This window comes from Rhamphochromis sp. 'chilingali' (genome assembly GCF_963969265.1).
Source record: "Rhamphochromis sp. 'chilingali' genome assembly, chromosome: 18".
NCBI lineage: Eukaryota > Metazoa > Chordata > Actinopteri > Cichliformes > Cichlidae > Rhamphochromis > Rhamphochromis sp. 'chilingali'.
In genome coordinates, this window is record NC_137945.1 from 3,336,183 (window position 1) to 3,357,622 (window position 21,440).

Sequence of the window (21,440 nt, forward strand, 5' to 3'; positions counted from 1 at the left end):
ACTAGCGAAACTAGCGAGCTAACTTCCGCTAACTTCCTGCTAACTTCTAACTCTGCTAAATGTAATGAATTCTGTTTTCATGGATGCCTGGGTGTTAAACATCATAGTTACACCTGGTAAAGCAACAGCGCTGATTGTTTTATTAAAGATGGAAGAATTTAGACAGTTTTTAACTCCTAGTGATATTCGTTTGACTTCGGGACCTTAAAGGAGTTTAGGACCCAGATTACTCCCAGATTTACAAGCACCTTAGTGCAAAAAAAATGTGCTTTGTTGTCTATCTGACGAACAAACACCACACCAGTTAAGTTGCACCATTTTTACAAACTAATTCTGGTTCATCCGTTTCACTCAACAATCTGCTTTCCCCCCCATTCTCATTCTCAATTACCACCGTGCTTTTTCGTCACTGCGCATGCACGGTCTACCCATATTCTACCACAATATTTCATTTTCTTATCGTTGCCTAGCATTGTACCGGTATTACCGTGAACGGTATAATATGGCGCAGCCCTACATGCGAACACAATTTAATGCGAAGAGTTGATCCAAAAAGTCAGTCTTAAATAAGAAGATAACAATATACATACATAACTCACAGTAACTGCACTTGCAGTTTCTTTCTGGTGTGGATCTGTTGGTGGATTTTAAGGTAACGTGGAGCTTTAAAGGTCTTATCACAAACGTCACATTTATAAGGTCTCCCAACAGTGTGGGTAAACATATGGTGTTGTAAGTCTTTATATTTCACAAACAGTTTACCACACTGGTCACAGCAGTAAACGTCATTTCCAGTGTGAATGCGGAGGTGAATATTTCGGCTACTTAGCCAGCGGAAGGTTTTTCCACAAATGTGGCAGCTGTACGCCTTAAATCCGGAGTGGATAACTTGATGATGCTGTAAGTAGGTATGGCGAGCAAAAGCTTTACCACACTGATCACAGCTGTACGCCTTAACTCCACTGTGGCTGAGTTGGTGTGTTTTTAAGCCTCCAGCGTGGGTAAAAGATTTTCCACACAAGTCACAGGTGTATGCTTTAACTCCACTGTGGATGAGTTTGTGTGTTTGTAAGCTAACAGCCTGGGTAAAAGATTTTCCACACAAGTCACAGGTGTATGCTTTAACTCCACTGTGGATAAGTTGGTGTGTTTGTAAGTTAACAGCCTGGGTAAAAGATTTTCCACACAAGTCACAGGTGTATGCTTTAACGCCACTATGGATAAGTTGGTGTGTTTTTAAGCTTCCAACCCAGGTAAAAGATTTTCCACACAAGTCACAGGTGTATGCCTTAACTCCACTGTGGATGAGTTGGTGTGTTTGTAAGTTAACAGCCTGGGTAAAAGATTTTCCACACAAGTCACAGGTGTATGCTTTAACTCCACTGTGGATGAGTTGGTGTGTTTTTAAGCTTCCAGCCTGGGTAAAAGATTTTCCACACAAGTCACAGGTGTACGCTTTAATGCCACTGTGGATGAGTTGGTGTCTTTTTAAGCTTCCAGTGCGGTTAAAAGATTTTCCACACAAGTCACAGGTGTATACTTTAACGCCACTGTGGATGAGTTGGTGTCTTTTTAAGCTAACAGCGTGGGAAAAAGATTTTCCACACAAGTCACAGGTGTACGCTTTAACCCCACTGTGGATGAGTTGGTGTGTTTGTAAGCTTCCAGCCCAGGTAAAAGATTTTCCACACAAGTCACAGGTGTATGCTTTAACGCCACTGTGGATGAGTTGGTGTGTTTTTAAGCTAACAGCCTGGGTAAAAGATTTTCCACACAAGTCACAGGTGTATGCTTTAACTCCACTGTGGATGAGTTGGTGTCTTTTTAAACTTCCAGCCCAGGTAAAAGATTTTCCACACAAGTCACAGGTGTACGCTTTAACTCCACTGTGGATGAGTTGGTGTCTTTTTAAGCTTCCAGCGTGGGTAAAAGATTTTCCACACAAGTCACAGGTGTACGCTTTAATTCCACTGTGGATGAGTTGGTGTGTTTGCAAGCTTCCAGCGTGGGTAAAAGATTTTCCACACAAGTCACAGGTGTACGCTTTAACTCCACTGTGGATGAGTTGGTGTGTTTGTAAGCTTCCAGCGTGGGTAAAAGATTTTCCACACAAGTCACAGGTGTACGCTTTAACTCCACTGTGGCTGAGTTGGTGTCTTTTTAAGCTTCCAGTGTGGTTAAAAGATTTTCCACACAAGTCACAGGTGTACACTTTATATCGACTGTGGATGAGTTGGTGTGTTTTCAAGCTTCCAGCCTGGGTAAAAGATTTTCCACACAAGTCACAGGTGTATGCCTTAACTCCACTGTGGATGAGTTGGTGTGCTTTTAAGCTTCCAGCCTGGGTAAAAGATTTTCCACACAAGTCACAGTTGTATGCTTTAACTCCACTGTGGGTGAGTTGGTGTCTTTTAAAGCTTCCAGCCCAGGTAAAAGATTTTCCACACAAGTCACAGGTGTACGCTTTAACTCCACTGTGGATGAGTTGGTGTGTTTGTAAGCTAAAAGCCTGGGTAAAAGATTTTCCACACAAGTCACAGGTGTACACTTTATATCGACTGTGGATGAGTTGGTGTGTTTTTAAGTTTCCAGCCAGGGTAAAAGATTTTCCACACAAGTCACAGGTGTACACTTTAACTCCACTGTGGATGAGTTGGTGTGTTTTTAAGCTTCCAGCCTGGGTAAAAGATTTTCCACACAAGTCACAGGTGTATGCTTTAACTCCACTGTGGATGATTTTGTGTTTTTTTAAGTTTCCAGCCAGGGTAAAAGATTTTCCACACAAGTCACAGCTGTACGGTTTAACTCCACTGTGGATGAGTTGGTGTGTTTTCAGGTGTTCAGCCTTGGTAAAATCCTTCCCACGCTCATCACAGCTGTATGTTTTCTCTCCCTTTCTTCTGTGAGGTTTGTCAGCCTCCTGAGAGCGCTGACTTCTCGCTCCATGTTGGTCCTGCAGTGACAGAGATACAAACAGAGGCAGTGAGTGAAATGCAGTCTACTTCTTCTTCTTCTTTGTGTTTAACGGCGGTTGACATCCAACGTAAAGGAGCATTACCACCTCTTACTGTTCTGGAGTATGGGTCAGACAGTGAGTTTACAAGCTGTATCAAAACAAAAAACAAAAAAAACCCTACACTCTTTCATAAACACCTATATCCTTCAGAAACCCCACCAGTTCCCTCACCTGTGCCCTACTACCCTCCAACACACTCTTCAGATTAAATTCCCCAATTCCCCACTCCTTCAATCTATTCTGCAGAACTTTCCTCTGCACATCATAACCCTTACTGCGGTGTAAGGGTATTACATGCTCTACTGTCTCCATCTCCTCCTGGCACACTCCACAAAGCCCCGTCTCATGTTCTCCTATCATCTGTAGTGTTTTATTCAATGCACAATGTCCCAGTCTAAGCCTGGTAATGACCACCTCATCTCTCCTATTACCCCCATAAAACCTACTCACTGCCACCTCCCTCTTAAGATGATACAATTGCCTGCCCGTACTCCCTGAATCCCACCGCTTCTGCCACTCCTGAACAACCTGCCTCCAAACAATACCTTTTGCTTCAGATCCGCTGCTTGTAATTTCCATCTCAGTCCTATTTTTAGTCAACGCTCTTTTCGCCAACCTATCCACCTTTTCATTTCCATTGATCCCTACATGAGCTGGCAGCCAAAGAAAGTGAATATTGCCACCACAACACCTTATTCTGCTGATAGTCTCCAGAATAGCATACAGCATGCCCTGCCTTGTCTTCGAACAAAATGATTGTAGACTTGAAAGAACAGCTGCCGAGTCAGAACACACTACCACCTGCCTGATTTTCGAACACTCTACCCATTTCAATGCTACCAAAATTGCTACCATTTCAACCGAGTATACTGCCAGTCCATCTGAAGTGCGTCTGTGTATTCCAATATTTTTTGACGGAACTGCTATTCCAAACCCTGTACTTCCAGTAACTGGACTTTTAGCACCATCCGTGAACACATGAATACAGGAGTCCACAGGAGGGGTCTCCAATAATCATGGGGGAACCACAGAGAACACTACTGCAGGACATATTTTAAGTTCATACACCTGACACTCCTTAGCCCACTGATTCCCCACCTTTCCAAAATGATCCTTCTGACTTCTTCCATACTCCCAGCATTCCAAAAGTACCTCCTTTGTGGGATGTGCGTCACCATGACCACCAAGATGAACCCAGTAATTCACCGATACTTGCTTCCTCCTAAGATCTAGGGGCATTTCTCCCATCTCCACCTGTAGGGCACCAACTGGAGACGTCTTAAAAGCTCCACAGCACACTCTAAGGGCTTCCGATTGCAGAACATCTAAACTTCTCAACACATAGGGAGCTGCTGAACCATATGCCACACACCCATAATCAAAGACCGACCTAATTAATGCCTGGTAAAGTCTTTTCAAAGCAGAAGAGCTCGCTCCCCAACCCCTCCCAGCTACACACCTCATAACATTAATAACTTTTTTGCATTTGTTTCAATCCGGTCAATATGCTCCCGCCATGTCAGTCTCAAGTTAAATGCAGTCGTGGAACAAACTGAAACTCCATTAGTGGAATCAAAGATGTCAACAAACACGTCGTAGGTGTGTTACCACCACCTTCTGGTGATATTATCACATTACAATTATGAGTTACAATGAGAGTTGTGACGTGCACACAGTTTCAATAACAGAGATATTTTTGCTCACCTTTTGGGTTGAAGTCATTGTTTCCTCTGTAGTGGCTGAGCTGAGTCTAAATGGCTCATCGCCTCCTGATGATCAGCTGGAACAAAAAATATATTTATATGTATTTCATCCTTGACCAAAAGAAGCTGTGATGGAAAGCTCAAATTCAATTCAATTCAATTTTTATTTATATAGCGCCAAATCACAACAAAAGTCGCCTCAAGGCGCTTCATAGATACAGAGAAAAACCCAACAATCATATGACCCCCTATGAGCAAGCACTTTGGCGACAGTGGGAAGGAAAAACTCCCTTTTAACAGGAAGAAACCTCCGGCAGAACCAGGCTCAGGGAGGGCATCTGCTGCGACCGGTTGGGGTGAGAGAAGGAAGACAGGATAAAGACATGCTGTGGAAGAGAGACAGAGGTTAATAACAGATATGATTCAATGCAGAGAGGTCTATTAATACATAGTGAGTGAGAAAGGTGACTGGAAAGGAAAAACTCAATGCATCATGGGAATCCCCCGGCAGCCTACGTCTATTGCAGCATAACTAAGGGAGGGTTCAGGGTCACCTGGTCCAGCCCTAACTATATGCTTTAGCAAAAAGGAAAGTTTGAAGCCTAATCTTAAAAGTAGAGATAGTGTCTGTCTCCCGAATCCAAACTGGAAGCTGGTTCAACAGAAGAGGGGCCTGAAAACTGAAGGCTCTCCCTCCCATTCTACTTTTAAATACTCTAGGAACATCAAGTAGGCCTGCAGTGCGAGAGCGAAGTGCTCTAATAGGGTGATATGGTACTACAAGGTCATTAAGATAATATGGGGCCTGATTATTTAAGACCTTGTATGTGAGGAGCAGGATATTGAATTCAATTCTGAATTTAACAGGAAGCCAATGAAGGGAAGCCAAAACAGGAGAAATATGCTCTCTCTTTCTAGTCCCTGTCAGGACTCTTGCTGCAGCATTTTGGATTAGCTGAAGGCTTTTCAGTGAGTTTTTTGGACATCCTGATAATAATGAATTACAGTAGTCCAGCCTGGAAGTAATAAGAGATGTTGCGCAAATGGAAGAACGCAGTCTTACATATTTGTTTAATATGTGCGTTGAAGGACATGTCCTGGTCAAAAATGACTCCAAGGTTCCTCACAGCGTTACTGGAGGCCAAGTTAATGCCATCCAGAGTAAGAATCTGGTTAGATACCATATTTATAAGCTTTTCAGGGCCGAGTACAATAACCTCAGTTTGATCTGAATTAAGAAGCAGAAAGTTAGCGGCCATCCAGGTCTTTATGTCTTTAAGACATTCCTGCAGTTTAACTAATTGGTGTGTGTTATCTGGCTTCATGGACAGATAGAGCTGGGTGTCATCTGCATAGCAGTGAAAATGTATGCTATGTCTTCTAATGATAGCTTGAAGGCCTGTGGTACATAGCCGATCATTAGAGATAGGTTGATCATATTTAAGATAGAAGAATTAATTAATGGCAGGACTTCTTTAAGCAGTTTTGTAGGAATGGGGTCTAAAAGACACGTTGATGGTTTGGAGGAAGTAATTATTGAAGTTAACTCAGAAAGATCAATTGGAGAAAAAGAGTCTAACTTAACATCAATGGTACTAAGAGTAGCTGTAGCTAATATTACATCTGTGGGATGATTATTGGTAATTTTTTCTCTAATGATAAAAATTTTATTTGTGAAGAAGTTCATGAAGTCATTACTAGTTAACGTTAAAGGGATGGTTGGCTCAAAAGAGCTCTGACTGTTTGTCAGCCTGGCTACAGTGCTGAAGAGAAACCTGGGGTTGTTCTTATTTTCTTCAATCAGTGATGAATAGTAAGATGTTCTGGCTTTGCGGAGGGCTTTCTTATAAAGCAGCAAACTATTTCTCCAGGCAAAATGATGATCCTCTAAATTTGTGACATTTCCTCTCCAGATTACGAGTCATCTGCTTTAGGGTATGTGTTTGAGAATTATACCACGGAGTCAGGTACTTCTGATTTGAGGCCTTAGTTTTCACAGGAGCTACAGTATCCAGAGTCGTACGTAGTGAGGAGGTGAAATTATTAACAAGATAATCGACCTCTGTTGGGGTAGCGTTCAGATAGCTGCTCTGCTCTGTGTTGGTACAGGGCATTGAAGATGATAACAGTGGGTGGATTATATTCTTAAACTTAGTTACAGCGCTTTCAGAAAGACATCTACTTTGATAAAGTCTACTCTTCACCGCTGTGTAATCAATTATTGTAAATGTAAATGTTATCAGGAAATGATCAGACAGGAGAGGGTTTTCAGGAAACACTGTTAAATGTTCAGGTTCTATGCCATATGTTAAAACAAGATCCAGAGTGTGATTAAAGTGGTGGGTGGGTTCTTTTACATTTTGAGAGAAACCAATTGAGTCTAATAACAGATTAAATGCCATGTTGAGGCTGTCATTTTTAGCATCTACATGGATGTTAAAATCACCCACAATAATTATTTTATCTGAGCTCAGAACTAAATTAGATATAAAGTCTGAGAAATCAGACAGAAACTCTGTGTAAGGCCCAGGTGGACGATAGATGATAACAAGTAAGACTGGTTTCTGAGTTTCACAGCTGGGGTGAACAATGTTAAGCATCAGGCTTTCAAATGAATTAAAAGTCTGTCTTGGTCTTTCATTAATTAATAGGCTGGTGTGAAAAATTGCTGCCACACCGCCCGCTCGGCCTGTGCTTCGAGATTTCTGGTAGTTAGAATGACTCGGGGGAGAGTCATTCTAACTAAGTCATTCATGAGAGCATGAGGGTGGGAATGGATGTTTGTATATGTGTGTGCCTGTATTTCTGTGTCTATATGTCAGGTTGGGTGTCAGGCGCCACCTCTCTGGGGACATCTCAGGCCCTCCAAGGTTTGGAGGCCTATCTCCCCCCACCACCACTTCCCCTGCCAGTGGCGGACTCCCTCAGGTGTCGGTGCGTTGGTGGTTCTTTGTGTCCGGGGGTGGGCGTCCAGGTACACACCGGCTCACTCCTTGACGGCCGCTTATCGGGGCCTGGAGCCTGGGGCTGGCTCGGGCCACTTCGGAGGTGGGGTGCCCCCGGCCTCTCGGCCTGGGGCTCGGTCACTCAGGCACGGCTGGCTGCCGGCGGAGCTCACGGGCGCGTCACTGCAACTCCCCCGGGCTTCTGCTCCGCGGCTGCTGAGTGAGCCCTCATCTGGGACTCTCCTCAGCTCTTTCTGGGACAGTGGCGCGGCTGCCCCTCTGTTGGTCTTCCTTGGTCTCTTGTGTTCTGGGGGCCTCTGGATGTCTGGAGTTTTGATCTCCTCCATACCTGCTTCATGCCCTGGAGGACGGGGCTGTGGCCCCCCCCCCACACCCTCTAGCAGATCATTACATGAAGGAACCTTTTAAAAAAACAAGCGCGTCCATGCTCACAGGTGTACACACGGGTGATCACACCCACAAACTACACCCTTTTTGGCTCCTACCTCAAAGCACACTGTGTTCTGTTGATCTTATGTGCTGCACAATAATGTTTAATATTTAGTATTTACTGTCATATTCCCATATATCATTGTGATGTTGTTTATTCTATTACTCTTGTTCTCTTCTGCTTGTTTTCTTCTTTCTTTCTCAGCAATAATCTAGAGATCTCAGACCTACCATTTAAACATGTCACTCCTGGTCTGATTGGGGAGGGGACCAGAGAAAACTACAGAGTCCGACATTGTTTTGGCAAAGTTGCACACCGATTCAATATTGATTTTAGTGACCTCCGATTGGCGTAACCGGGTTTCATTACTGCCGACGTGAATTATGATTTTACTGAATTTATGTTTACCCTTAGCCAGCAGTTTTAAATTTCCTTCAATGTCGCCTGCTCTGGCCCCTGGAAGACAATTGACTATGGTTGCCGGTGTCTCTAGCTTCACGTGTCTGAGAACAGAATCACCAATTACCAGAGTTTGACCCCCGGCGGGTGTTTCGCCGAGTGGGGAAAAACGGTTAGACGGTGTACCTGGGGCTTCTGTTTAGGACTATGCTTCCTCCTCACCATCACCCAGCCGCCATCTTTCCCCAGCTGCTTGGGGTCTGCCGGGGAACAGCTAGCGGGGCCTACGCCATCTTCGGCTGCACCAGCTACAGGGGCCTGGCTAGCTATGGGTGAATGAAGGGTGCGAAGCAGAGTCTCCAATTCAGTAATCCTGGCCTCCAGAGCTGCAAATACGCTACATTTGTTACAGATATCATTATTGCTAAAGGAGGCCGAGGAGTAACTAAACATCTGACACAGACCTCTCTGCATTGAATCATATCTGTTATTAACCTCTGTCTCTCTTCCACAGCATGTCTTTATCCTGTCTTCCTTCTCTCACCCCAACCGGTCGCAGCAGATGGCCGCCCCTCCCTGAGCCTGGTTCTGCCGGAGGTTTCTTCCTGTTAAAAGGGGGTTTTTCCTTCTCACTATCGCCAAAGTGCTTGCTCATAGGGGGTCATATGATTGTTGGGTTTGAGGCGACTTTTGTTGTGATTTGGCATTATATAAATAAAATTGAATTGAATTGAATGAGCAAGAAAGAGCAGGAGGGACAGGTGAAGTAGCCATGGTGCTAACGAGTCGGCTACGAGCTAGGCTAAGCTAGCGAAACAGTACAGAGAAAGTGAGTGAATACTTTGGCTATAAATTAGGTAGTGAGTACACAGAAAGTGTGCTTCGGATGAAGCACGTGAAGATTATACTATGAAAAAGAATGTATTTAAAAGTTGTTAATTAAATTGGTAAGCAAATAAGCTACTCAGAAACACCACTGTGTTTGAGCAGGAACAGGAAGTGATACTATACCGCAGAGCGAGCGAACACCAAGTGACAGCGCCACCAAGAGTCAGGACCACTCAAACTAAATGTCTTCAGTCAGTGTGTCAGCCTTATTAAATTCCGTTCTTTTGAATTCTTTTGGCGACAGAGAAAGACTGGACTCAGAGTGGTCAAGCTAAAAAAAATAAAGATATTTCCGGAAATTGAGGCCTGTCACACTAACACAAGCTCAGGTCTGAAAGCATTAGAAGCCAGAATGGGTATACAGTGGGGCAAAAAAGTATTTAGTCAGCCACTGATTGTGCAAGTTCCCCCACCTAAAATGATGACAGAGGTCAGTAATTTGCACCAGAGGTACACTTCAACTGTGAGAGACAGAATGTGAAAAAAAAATCCATGAATTCACATGGTAGGATTTGTAAAGAATTTATTCGTAAATTAGGGTGGAAAATAAGTATTTGGTCACCTCAAACATGGAAAATCTCTGGCTCTCACAGACCTGTAACGTCTTCTGTAAGAAGCTTTTCTGTCCCCCACTCGTTACCTGTATGAATGGCACCTGTTTGAACTCATCATCTGTATAAAAGACACCTGTCCACAGCCTCAAACAGTCAGACTCCAAACTCCGCCATGGCCAAGACCAAAGAGCTTTCGAAGGACACCAGGAAAAGTATTGTAGACCTGCACCAGACTGGGAAGAGTGAATCTACAATAGGCAAGCAGCTTGGTGTGAAAAAATCAACTGTGGGAGCAATCATCAGAAAATGGAAGACATACAAGACCACTGATAATCTCCCTCGATCTGGGGCTCCACGCAAGATCTCATCCCGTGGGGTCAAAATGATCATGAGAACGGTGAGCAAAGATCCCAGAACCACACGGGGGGACCTGGTGAATGACCTGCAGAGAGCTGGGACCAAAGTAACAAAGGTCACCATCAGTAACACACTACAACGGCAGGGAATCAAATCCCGCAGTGCCAGACGTGTTCCGCTGCTGAAGCCAGTGCATGTCCAGGCCCGTCTGAAGTTTGCCAGAGAGCACATGGATGATACAGCAGAGGATTGGGAGAATGTCATGTGGTCAGATGAAACCAAAGTAGAACTTTTTGGTATAAACTCAACTCGTCGTGTTTGGAGGAAGAAGAATACTGAGTTGCATCCCAAGAACACCATACCTACTGTGAAGCATGGGGGTGGAAACATCATGCTATGGGGCTGTTTTTCTGCCAAGGGGACAGGACGACTGATCCGTGTTAAGGACAGAATGAATGGGGCCATGTATCGTGAGATTTTGAGCCAAAACCTCCTTCCATCAGTGAGAACTTTGAAGATGAAATGAGGCTGGGTCTTCCAACATGACAATGATCCAAAACACACCGCCCGGGCAACAAAGGAGTGGCTCCGTAAGAAGCATTTGAAAGTCCTGGAGTGGCCTAGCCAGTCTCCAGACCTCAACCCCATAGAAAATCTGTGGCGGGAGTTGAAAGTCCGTGTTGCTCGGCGACAGCCCCAAAACATCACTGCTCTCGAGAAGATCTGCATGGAGGAATGGGCCAAAATACCAGCTACTGTGTGTGCAAACCTGGTAAAGACCTATAGTAAACGTTTGACCTCTGTTATTGCCAACAAAGGTTATGTTACAAAGTATTGGGTTGTATTTTTGTTATTGACCAAATACTTATTTTCCACCCTGATTTACGAATAAATTCTTTACAAATCCTACCATGTGGATTCATGGATTTTTTTTTCACATTCTGTCTCTCACAGTTGAAGTGTAGCTCTGGTGCAAATTACTGACCTCTGTCATCATTTTAGGTGGGGGAACTTGCACAATCGGTGGCTGACTAAATACTTTTTTGCCCCACTGTATATATAGTTCTGCTACACGTCACACACACAGTTTCGATCAAAACAACTCCTTCTGGTCTGAGTAATGTGTGTGTGTTACTTGGTTCCGCTTTTTCCCTCTGGTTTCCTGTGTTCTATTAATATGGCGCTGCAGCTCTATACTTCCTATTTCTTAACTTCCCCTTACTGAAGCCTCTGTTGCTAGGCGACCTGTCACCCTCTAACCTACCTCTTTCTCACAGACTCACAGTTATTATGCTCAAACTTTCTGTGAGCGAAAGCTCAACTTCTCCCAGCATGCTGAGCTAATGGTTAGTTGGTGTTTTTCTCCAAACACTCTCTCACTCTTCTCTCAACGTGTTCACAATAAACTGTGAACAGACACCGAGGAGAGCAGCAGAAGACCTCATTCAGGAGCTAAACTCAACATGAACTGAACTCACAGTAAAGTTAGCTCGGTGCTTACCTTTAGATGAGCCCACAAACCGAGAGAAACTCCGCGATGAAGCTGCAACTCTTTCCAAACACAGGAAACAGATCAGGGAGCAGAGACCCACGTGGCTCACGCTGATCTCAGCTACGATCCAGGAGACAAGGGTGGGCAGATCGATGCAGATATCGATCAGGACGTTGGTAGTGGTTTATAATCGATACTTTAATTTGTTTCTCTCCTCTAAGTTCACTACTTTACTCCCGTTTCATGAAAAGCAGCTCTCTCTGCTCGACTCCTCTCCTGCACACATTTGCTCCGCCCCAATTTGTCCGACTCTGCTGTGGTTTGTTACTGTGTGGTCACGTGACTCGACTATACATCGTGAGTAGGTGGGGTGTGTTCCAAAAGTATCTCCTCTTTCCTTTTCCTCGGCTCATTTCCTTTTCCTTGATTAAAACGTCCTTTTTGGAAGGAGAATTGCTAAGGACTCAGGAAAAGAGACGAGCGGTGCTGAGAATTGGAACAGCCTCACACTAGTCTCTGTATCAATGTGACACCCTGGAGCGAATCTTATGGACGATCACAAGCGTCACACACCTGGAAATAAAGCATTCTGTCCTTAAATAATGATTTGTGCAATAAAATACAAATTTTAAATCCATTCGCAAAGTAAAGCTTTAAAATAAAACCGTGTTACATTTATACACAGTGTTAGAGCAATGGCATCATCCAACATGGTGGCGTGTGAACATTGCAAGGCTCAGTAGCTGTATCCCAAAACATAAGCCGCATTGTTTGGAGGACCCAGCCTTCGCGGTCTATGTGGGCAGGATCCTTTGAAGACTGAGAAGGCCGGAAATGCGAGGCTGTGAAATGGAACAGTCTATGTAGCTGTTGCTGATCTGTGAGTCTATTGTGCAAGTGGTGTGATATGCCCATGTAGAAAGGACGGCACTGCAACGCTGGACTTGCCCTTACTCTGGGCTCCCTCTTTATTCTGGCAACTGGTAAAAAGAAAACAGCACACAGTCTTCATTAACAGTGTGCAAAGCAACTGCAACATTCAGTTCACCAGCTTGGGAGTTTCTTTTCCTTTTTTTTCTTTCCAAACATAACATATACAACATAACATCAACAAAGGGGGGCAGGGATAGCTCAGTAGGTAGAGCGGTTGCCCCATGATCGCAAGGTCAGGGGTTCGAATCCCCTGAACGGCTACCCTGAGGTACCCTTGAGCATAAAGCTGAATGCAGCTTCTCCGTGTCTGGTTCTGACTCTGGGAACTGATAAAAGACCGGATCCAGATGACCTGAGGGATCTGGAAGGTTCATACTGGGTCAGGAGGTCATTGATGTATTTTGGTCCTAAACCATTCAGAGCTTTATAGACCAGCATCAGAACTTTAAAGTCTATCCTCTGACGGACAGGCAGCCAGTGTAAGGACCTCAGAGCTGGACTGATGTGGTCCACTTTTTTGGTCTTAGTGAGGACTCGAGCAGCAGAGTTCTGAATGAGCTGTAGTTGTCTGACTGATTTTTTAGGTAGACCTGTAAAGATGCTGTTACAGTAATCAAGCATACTAAAGATGAATGCATGGACTAGTTTTTCCATGCACTGTTGGGACATTAGATCTTTTATCCTTGAAATATTCTTGAGGTGATAGTAAGCTGATTTTGTTATTGTCTTAATGTGTTTTTCTAAGTTTAGGTCTGCATCCATCACTACACCCAAATTTCTCGCCTGGTTTGTGGTTTTTAGGTGTATAGATTGAAGTTCTCTGGTGACCTGTAATCGTTTTTCTTTGGCGCCAAAAACTATTACCTCAGTTTTGTTTTTGTTTAGCTGGAGAAAATTGTGGCACAACCAGTCATTGATTTCCTCAATGCATTTACCAAGAGCCTGTACAGGGCCTCGGTCTCCTGGTGACATTGTGATATATATTTGTGTGTCATCTGCATAGCTGTGATAGTTTATTTTGTTGTTGTTTATAATCTGTGCCAGTGGGAGCATGTAGATGTTAAACAGAAGGGGTCCCAAGATGGAACCTTGGGGAACTCCACATGTGATACTTGTCTGCTCAGATGTGAAGTTACCTATTGATACAAAGTATTTCCTGTTTTCTACGTATGTTTTGAACCAGTTTAGTACAGTTCCTGAAAGACCTGTCCAGTTCTCCAGTCGTTTGAGTAATATGTTGTGGTCAACTGTATCAAATGCTGCACTGAGATCCAGTAAAACTAAGACTGACATTTTTCCACTGTCTGTATTCAGACATATGTCATTAAACACTTTGGTCAGAGCAGTTTCAGTGCTGTGGTTCTGTCTAAAACCTGACTGGAAGGCATCGTAGCAATTATTCTGTTTTAAGAAGTAACTGAGCTGTTGAGAAACTGCTTTTTCAATGATCTTACTTAAAAACGGGAGATTTGAGATCGGCCTGTAGTTGTTCATTTGTGTCTTGTCAAGATTGTCCTTTTTCAGTATAGGTTTGATTACAGCAGTTTTTAGTGATTCTGGAAACACACCTGATAATAAAGAAAAGTTGACGATCTGTAACAGGTCTGACTCTAAAGTCTTTGAGACCTTTTTGAAAAAACTTGTTGGCAGGACATCTAAACAGCAGGAGGAGGAGTTCAGTTGACCTAAGATGTCCTCCAGGTCTTTGCTGTTAATAGGTTGAAACTGTTTCATGGTGTTTAAACAGTTTTTTGGTGGACACAGTACATATCCTGGATCTGCTGTTGATGTAACAATTGCTTGTCTAATTTTTTGGATTTTTTCAGTGAAGAATTTGGCAAAGTCATTGCAGGCCATGGTCGAATGAAGTTCAGCTGCCACTGACACAGGAGGGTTTGTTAGCCTGTCAACTGTAGAAAATAAGACCCGAGCATTATGGCTGTTTTTAGTGATGATGTCAGAGAAGTAGGACCTCCTTGCATTCCTCAGTTGTAAATTATAATTGTGAAGTTTCTCTTTATAAATGTCATAATGAACCTGGAGGTTTGTTTTTCTCCATCTGCGCTCAGCTTTCCTACACTCTCTTTTTTCATTTTTCACCAGTGTGGAGTTTCTCCATGGAGACTTTTTCCTTCCAGAGATAACCTTCACCTTAATGGGAGCAATAGTGTCCATTACATTTAACATGTTAGCATTGAAGCTATTGACGAGCTCATTGACTGACCCTCTGGGCAGGTCAGGTGTTAATGGGAAGACCTGGTTAAAAATTGCACTACTGTGTTCAGTTATACACCGTTTTGTGATCACTGTTGTTGATATATTTATGTGGGCTGAGATTTTACTTTCAAAGAAAACACAGTAATGATCAGACAGGCCCACATCAGACACAGTAACCTTTGAAATGCTCAGGCCTTTGGAGATCAGTAGGTCAAGAGTGTGTCCTCTATTATGTGTGGCCTCTGTTACATGCTGAGTCAGCCCAAAGTTGCCCAGAGTGTTACTCAGGTCTTTAGTCCCTTTGTCCTGAGGGTTGTCCACATAAATATTAAAATCCCCAGCAATAATTACACAGTCAAAATCAACACAGATCACAGACAGCAGTTCACTAAGGTCATTAAAAAAGTATGTGCAGTATTTGGGAGGCCTGTAAACATTAAGAAACACAACTTTGGATGGGGCCTTCAGCTGTAAAGCCACATATTCAAAAGACTGAAAAATTCCAGGAGATAGCTGCTTACATTGAAATGATTCATTAAATAAGACAGCAACCCCTCCTCCTCTCCTGCTCACCCTGGCCTCACTGATAAAACTGTAGTTAGGAGGGGTCGTCTCGATGAGAACAGCTCCACTGTTACTTTGGTCCAACCAAGTTTCAGTTAAAAACATAAAATCAAGGCTGTGCTCAGTGATTAAATCATTAATTAAAAATGTTTTCCCAGCTAGAGATCTAATGTTTAATAAAGCCAACTTAAGTGTTTTAGAGGTATTACTTGTCCCCTCATGTTTGGGAGCAGTCTGTGGCACACAAGGTATGTTTACTATGTTTAAAGATCTTTTAGAGTGCAGCTCTCTGTGTTTTGACCAGGCCACATGTCTCCTGTCACCTAAAAGTACAGAAATTTTAAAACCTTCTAGTAAACAGGGTCCCAGCTTCTCCTGGGAAAAGTCATCACTGCCATAATCCTCACAGCCCGGACCCTTCACACATCACGCATCAGACTGCGGAGACAGGGCATGAAGAGGAACTAAGGGGGGCGAGGCTGGGCAATGTGACTTCGATTGCTCTGTTGAGGGTGGGGCTCGATGGCAAACCTTTGGCCGCTCTGGTGGAGGGTTTATGGGGGACAAAAAGGGATTGGGACGGGGGGTAGATCTGAGCCCAGCATTGACCCGCTCCATCATCTCCTCAGTGAATTTCAGGTGTGGGGAGGAGGGAGAAAGGGAGGGGGAGGAGGGTGATGGCCTGTCAGGGGTTTGGGGGACTGGGGAAGGTCGTGGTCCCTTGTCCTGGTCGTTGGTGTTGTTGAGAGAGTTGGAGGCAAATAGGGACCCCTCTTCTTGCCTCAGATGTCTCTCCTTTCTGAGGCTCTTCCCGGGTGGGGGCAGATGGAGCTCCTCCTCAAGGTTTCTGCTGGGCTTTGTCTGTTCTTGGAGTACTGTTTGTTCCTCTTTATGAGATAACTCCTCGTTTATCTCAGCCTTGGCACCAAGCACGGATGGATGACGTATGGAATAAAACAAGTTGGAGGTGAACAGTTTCACCCCTGACTTGTTAAAACAGATGCCTGCGTTCCCAAAAAATATTAAAGTTGTCGATAAAGTGCACTGAGTGGTCAGCACATGCTGATATAAGCCATTTATTCAGTGTAAACAACCTGCTGAATCTCTCGTCTCCTCCTCTGACCGGCGGTACAGGTCCACTGATGAATACAGCTGCATTCAGAGAGTTTACAGTATTTAATAATCCAGTAAAGTCCCGTTTCAGAACCTCCGACTGTTGTTTGGACACATCGTTTGACCCTGTATGCAGAACAATGTTTGTCACAGTTGGATATTCATCTGCAATTTGAAGAATTCTCTCCTTCAGGTTGTTGACCATATCGTTAGGAAAGCAGAGGACTTTAGTGTTCTTACCGCACATCCTTTGTACATCCTTTACGGCAGAGTCACCCACAATCAGAGTTTCAGGCCTAGCCTTTAGCTTTCCCTGTGGCCTTTCACTTTTCAACAGATTTTCAGACCTTATTTCGCTGCTTTTAGATGGATGGTTGTCCGATATAGATCCAGGGTCCTTTGATAGTGGAGCAAATCTGTTCTGCAGTTTCACATTCAGTTGTTTTGGAGGTTTGTTGTTAACCTTCCTATTCACGGTTGTCCAGTCCTGTTTCCTCCCGTATACAGGGGTAGAAGAGCTTCTCTGTCTCGTAGGAAGTGAAGGCCAGTCGGTTTCGGAGATTTCAGCTCGCTGTGCCCTGCCTGTGATACGTCCTCCCCCTTCCAGGAGACATGATTTATGTCTTGGTTTTGCACCAAGACAGTCTAAGGGGGGATTATCACTTGAGGATTTATAATAATGCACAGAGTCTACTTTCTTGGTCATGTTATCTGTGCTCCTTAGCTGTGTACTAGCTTGCTCATCGCCATTGTTTTGAATCAAAGGCAAGGTTGTTTCATTTCCACACAGTCCATTTACCTCCACGTTTACTTCTAAGCGATGAATTTTTGTCTCCAGTACTGCAATCTTCTGTAGGAGGCTGTGGTAGTCATCTGTGGAGAGGGAAGGCATCTTGTTGCTAGTTAGCCTAGCGGTTAGCACCTTTCCAGGCTATTGAGGCTGCTCGGTGCCCAGACGCTGTAATCAGGCTTCAGCTGTGTCTAGGCCACAGACACACGGAGCGCTGAGGACAAGGTAACCATAAAATGTTGCTGTTTCTGTTAAGAACACTCTAGTCCTAATGATCTACAAGTGTCCAGAAGTTATCGCAGGTAAGCTCACACGGAAAAAAGGGAAAAAATCAGCATAAAAATCAATAAAAATCAATATAAGAAGCAAAGCATTCAAGAGCAAAGAGATGAAGCGTCCACACTCACAAAGGGGAGGAGAAAAAAATCAGAGAAAAAAATGAGAGTGCAAATCAAAAAGCACCTGACTAGCTAACGAGTATTAGCTTAGCATGCTAATTTAAAATGCTACTCGTGAATAAAGTTACTACCCATGCATCAAAATGCCTGTAACTTTCAGGATACATGCTAGTACTGCTTACAATCAAAATACATGTTGACAATTACCACTATAAGAATGTTTTCATTAATACAATTACAAAATTGACAACAGTATCGCTCACTAGCACCTACCACCAGCTTGGGAGTTTTTCTCCTTTGCTGACGCATGCGCTGTGCAGCAATTTGGAACCTTAACAGTTGCAGTTGCTGTGTCTGTCCACCAGGTGGCTCCAACTATTCACAAAGCACATCAATTTTGAGGAAATTCATTAAGCTATTTTCTAACTCTGTTACATCTAGCCTTCAGATTTGCGTCACCAGCTGTGACACCACAGTGTGCCGTTGTTCCTTGCTATCTAAAATATACGAGGACACTGGCGTAAATTCTTGACAGTCTCACACTTGTTTAATCAGTTTTCTGTTTGACGTTCATTCAGCTGTGTCAAAATCCCAGAGGAACCCACCTGATGGATTACTAAAGTTTTATTTAATCTAATCTAATCTAATATCTTTGATCTCAGCCAAACCGATTTATTCCGGTACAAATAAAACACATAAAAAAGTCCAACAATTACTTTTTTAAGTTATCCGAGTGACTTGTATATCATATTTAACCTGAGTAGTGAAAGACAGCGGGGGTCATGTTGGTCATGTGTAAATTACGTTGAGTAGGCTAACCACGTTATTACATTAATGCATGTAAGGTAAAGTAGCAAACACCGTCGTAGTTACATGCGGCTGTCTTCTTGTTTGATGGCAGATACTCCCTTCACCCTGGCCAAAAGAAAGGCCAAAGAAAAAGAGCAAAACAGTTAAACATGAGATGCGATCATGGCTCATGAGTTAGGTGTTCGTCTTGTAATCGGAAGTTTGCCGGTTCGAGCCCCAGCTCAGACAGTCTCAGTCGTTGTGTCCTTGGGCAAGACACTCTACCTACCGCCTACTGGTGATGGCCAGAGGGGCCGATGGCGCAATATGGCAGCCTCGCTTCAGTCAGTCTGCCCCAGGGCAGCTGTGGCTACAACTGTAGTTTGCCTTCACCAGTGTGTGAATGTGAGAGCGAATGAATAGTGGAATTGTAAAGTGCTTTGAGGGGTCCCGAAAAGCACTATATAAATGCAATCCGTTATTATTTTTGGACAAGGTTTGTGTTTTTTCCATTGTTTAAGCACTGCTTCCAGCCAAGAGTGATACCATATATGCCCCATAGCTGCAGAAAAGGCTAACATTGTTATCTTTTTACCAAAAAAACAGCTAAACATGAGAGGTTTTTGGACAAAGTTTGTGTTCTCCATTCTTTAAGCACCGGTTTGAGCACTGTTTAGGCACTGGCACAGTTTCAAAAGTACCGGTTTGGCACCGGATAAAACCTAAACAATACCCATGCCTAATGACATGACTACCTTTAACAGACTTTATTTGAACTGGCAGAATGGAAAGAAAACCGCTGTCTCTTCCGGCCCCTGTATGACCACAAATTTTCATAGGAGTTCCATAGTTTCATAGGAGTACATTCTTTGAAAAGGAGGGCTCTCCAAAGGACTCTGGACTTAAACCATTGTTATCAATATGGAGGACAGTGGTATGACCTTTACCACATGTCCTACATGTCAAACGCTTAGCACAGTCCTTACTTATGTGCCCAGCACCTAAGCAACCAAAACACAGCCCTTCCTCCTTCAGAAAAAGCATTTGTCTCTCTGCTTCTTCCGCTGAAACTGTTGACACTCCGTTCGCTCTTCATCTGTAACATCGGTTCCAAAGCCGTGCTTTGTGCACCGATCGTTACTAGAGTAACTGCGTGCCTGTCCCAACCCATCACTAGCCTTCCCTGCGTTTGGGTCTAGCCAGCACACCACACGGGCACGCCGAATTACTGTGTTTAGTTTGCACGTTTCCCCCGATCATGACAGTTATATGTTTTCCTTACATTTTCTGTATGTATATTCTTGGTTGCTGACTTTATATTTTGCACACTCAAAATATTTCCATCATTGGCGAGATTCACACTGCACCTGCAAAGGAAAAATCAAAACCTCATATTCTGTTTGGTAAACACTTTGTGTGTTTTTTTAAATCATGCTGCGGTCAGCGTCAGCATCTAACATAGAGCAAAGAATGCAGTAATCCTCAGTTTTCCCTGAAACACATTAATGGCCATTAGCTTTTAATCAAATATTATTTCTTGAGTAATTAAAATATATTAGTACAGTTTTTCCAGAAATACTTCATGGCAAATTAGTCTCCTGAATTTTTTTAGACGCTGGACACAGCATGGCCTTATTTTTATTACCCTTTGACTCAGCTGTGACCTGCTTTTAATTAGTTCAGGGTCAGTTTCCTTTTCATTAAGTCTTCTTACAAGTACATCAGAATGATCTGCTGTCATGCTAACACAAGTTGACACATGGTTTAACAACATTTCACATCAAAACCACGAAGGGAAGATAAATTGAAATAGTTATATCCAACATTATTATGTTCTAACTTAAGGAAATACACAAAGTGTGACTCTTGAACAAACCTCCTTCAATGTTCAGAATGATCAAAGTGGATAACAAAGACATTTCTCTCAGTCACCTGTTTGTGTTTATGAAAAACAAGGTACTAATCAGCAGTGTTGGTCAAGTTACTTGAAAAAAGTAATCAGTAACTAATTACTGATTACTTCCCCAAAAAGTAATCCCGTTACTTTACTGATTACTTATTTTCAAAAGTAATTAATTACTTAGTTACTTTTTAAAAACATGATTTACACCCTGAAGAGGTGATAAAGCGATAGATCTTTCAGCCCAATTCTACTTTTTCTACATAATCCATCATACAAAATGTAATCAAATGGAAAAGTCTCTTTTTAAAACTTGTTTTATTAGTTTTAATCTTTTAACTTTATGCATCAAGCAAAAATGTAATTATATGCACCATTCTCTGACTTGAATAAATTAGTTTAACATTTAAACCTATTTTCTGCACATTCCAGCACATAAAATAAAATATTTTGTGTGTTTACACTCAGTCTTTCAAATAGATGCAAGTAAAACACAGCAGAAAATAAATAAAGTCAAAGACTCAGCGGTCCTGTTGCTCTATTTTCACCTGTAAAGCAGGAGCAGGGTAGGCGGAGGTTTACCCTGGTGCAGGTGTGCCGCGGTCAGTGGAAGAATCCGCGAGTTTCTCTGTGAGTTTCCCATTACGTCGTAGCTACTCGGTGCTTGCTTGGAAGTTTAGGGGTTTTTTCGCTGTAAAAAGAAGTTTTCTTCCCACACACGATGGACACTAATGTTTTTGTCACTTTTTATGGAATCAAACTCAAAGTAAGGTCAGTACTTCCACGCTTTAAACGCTGCACGCTCATACTCTCTCCCGCAATCGATATGTGATCCATTGTTGATCTGCACACAGCTGTTGTCACCAACGGCGCACTCGCTTACGTCACTGTCATGAGACATTATCGCAAAGAAATCACGGTTTTAGTAACG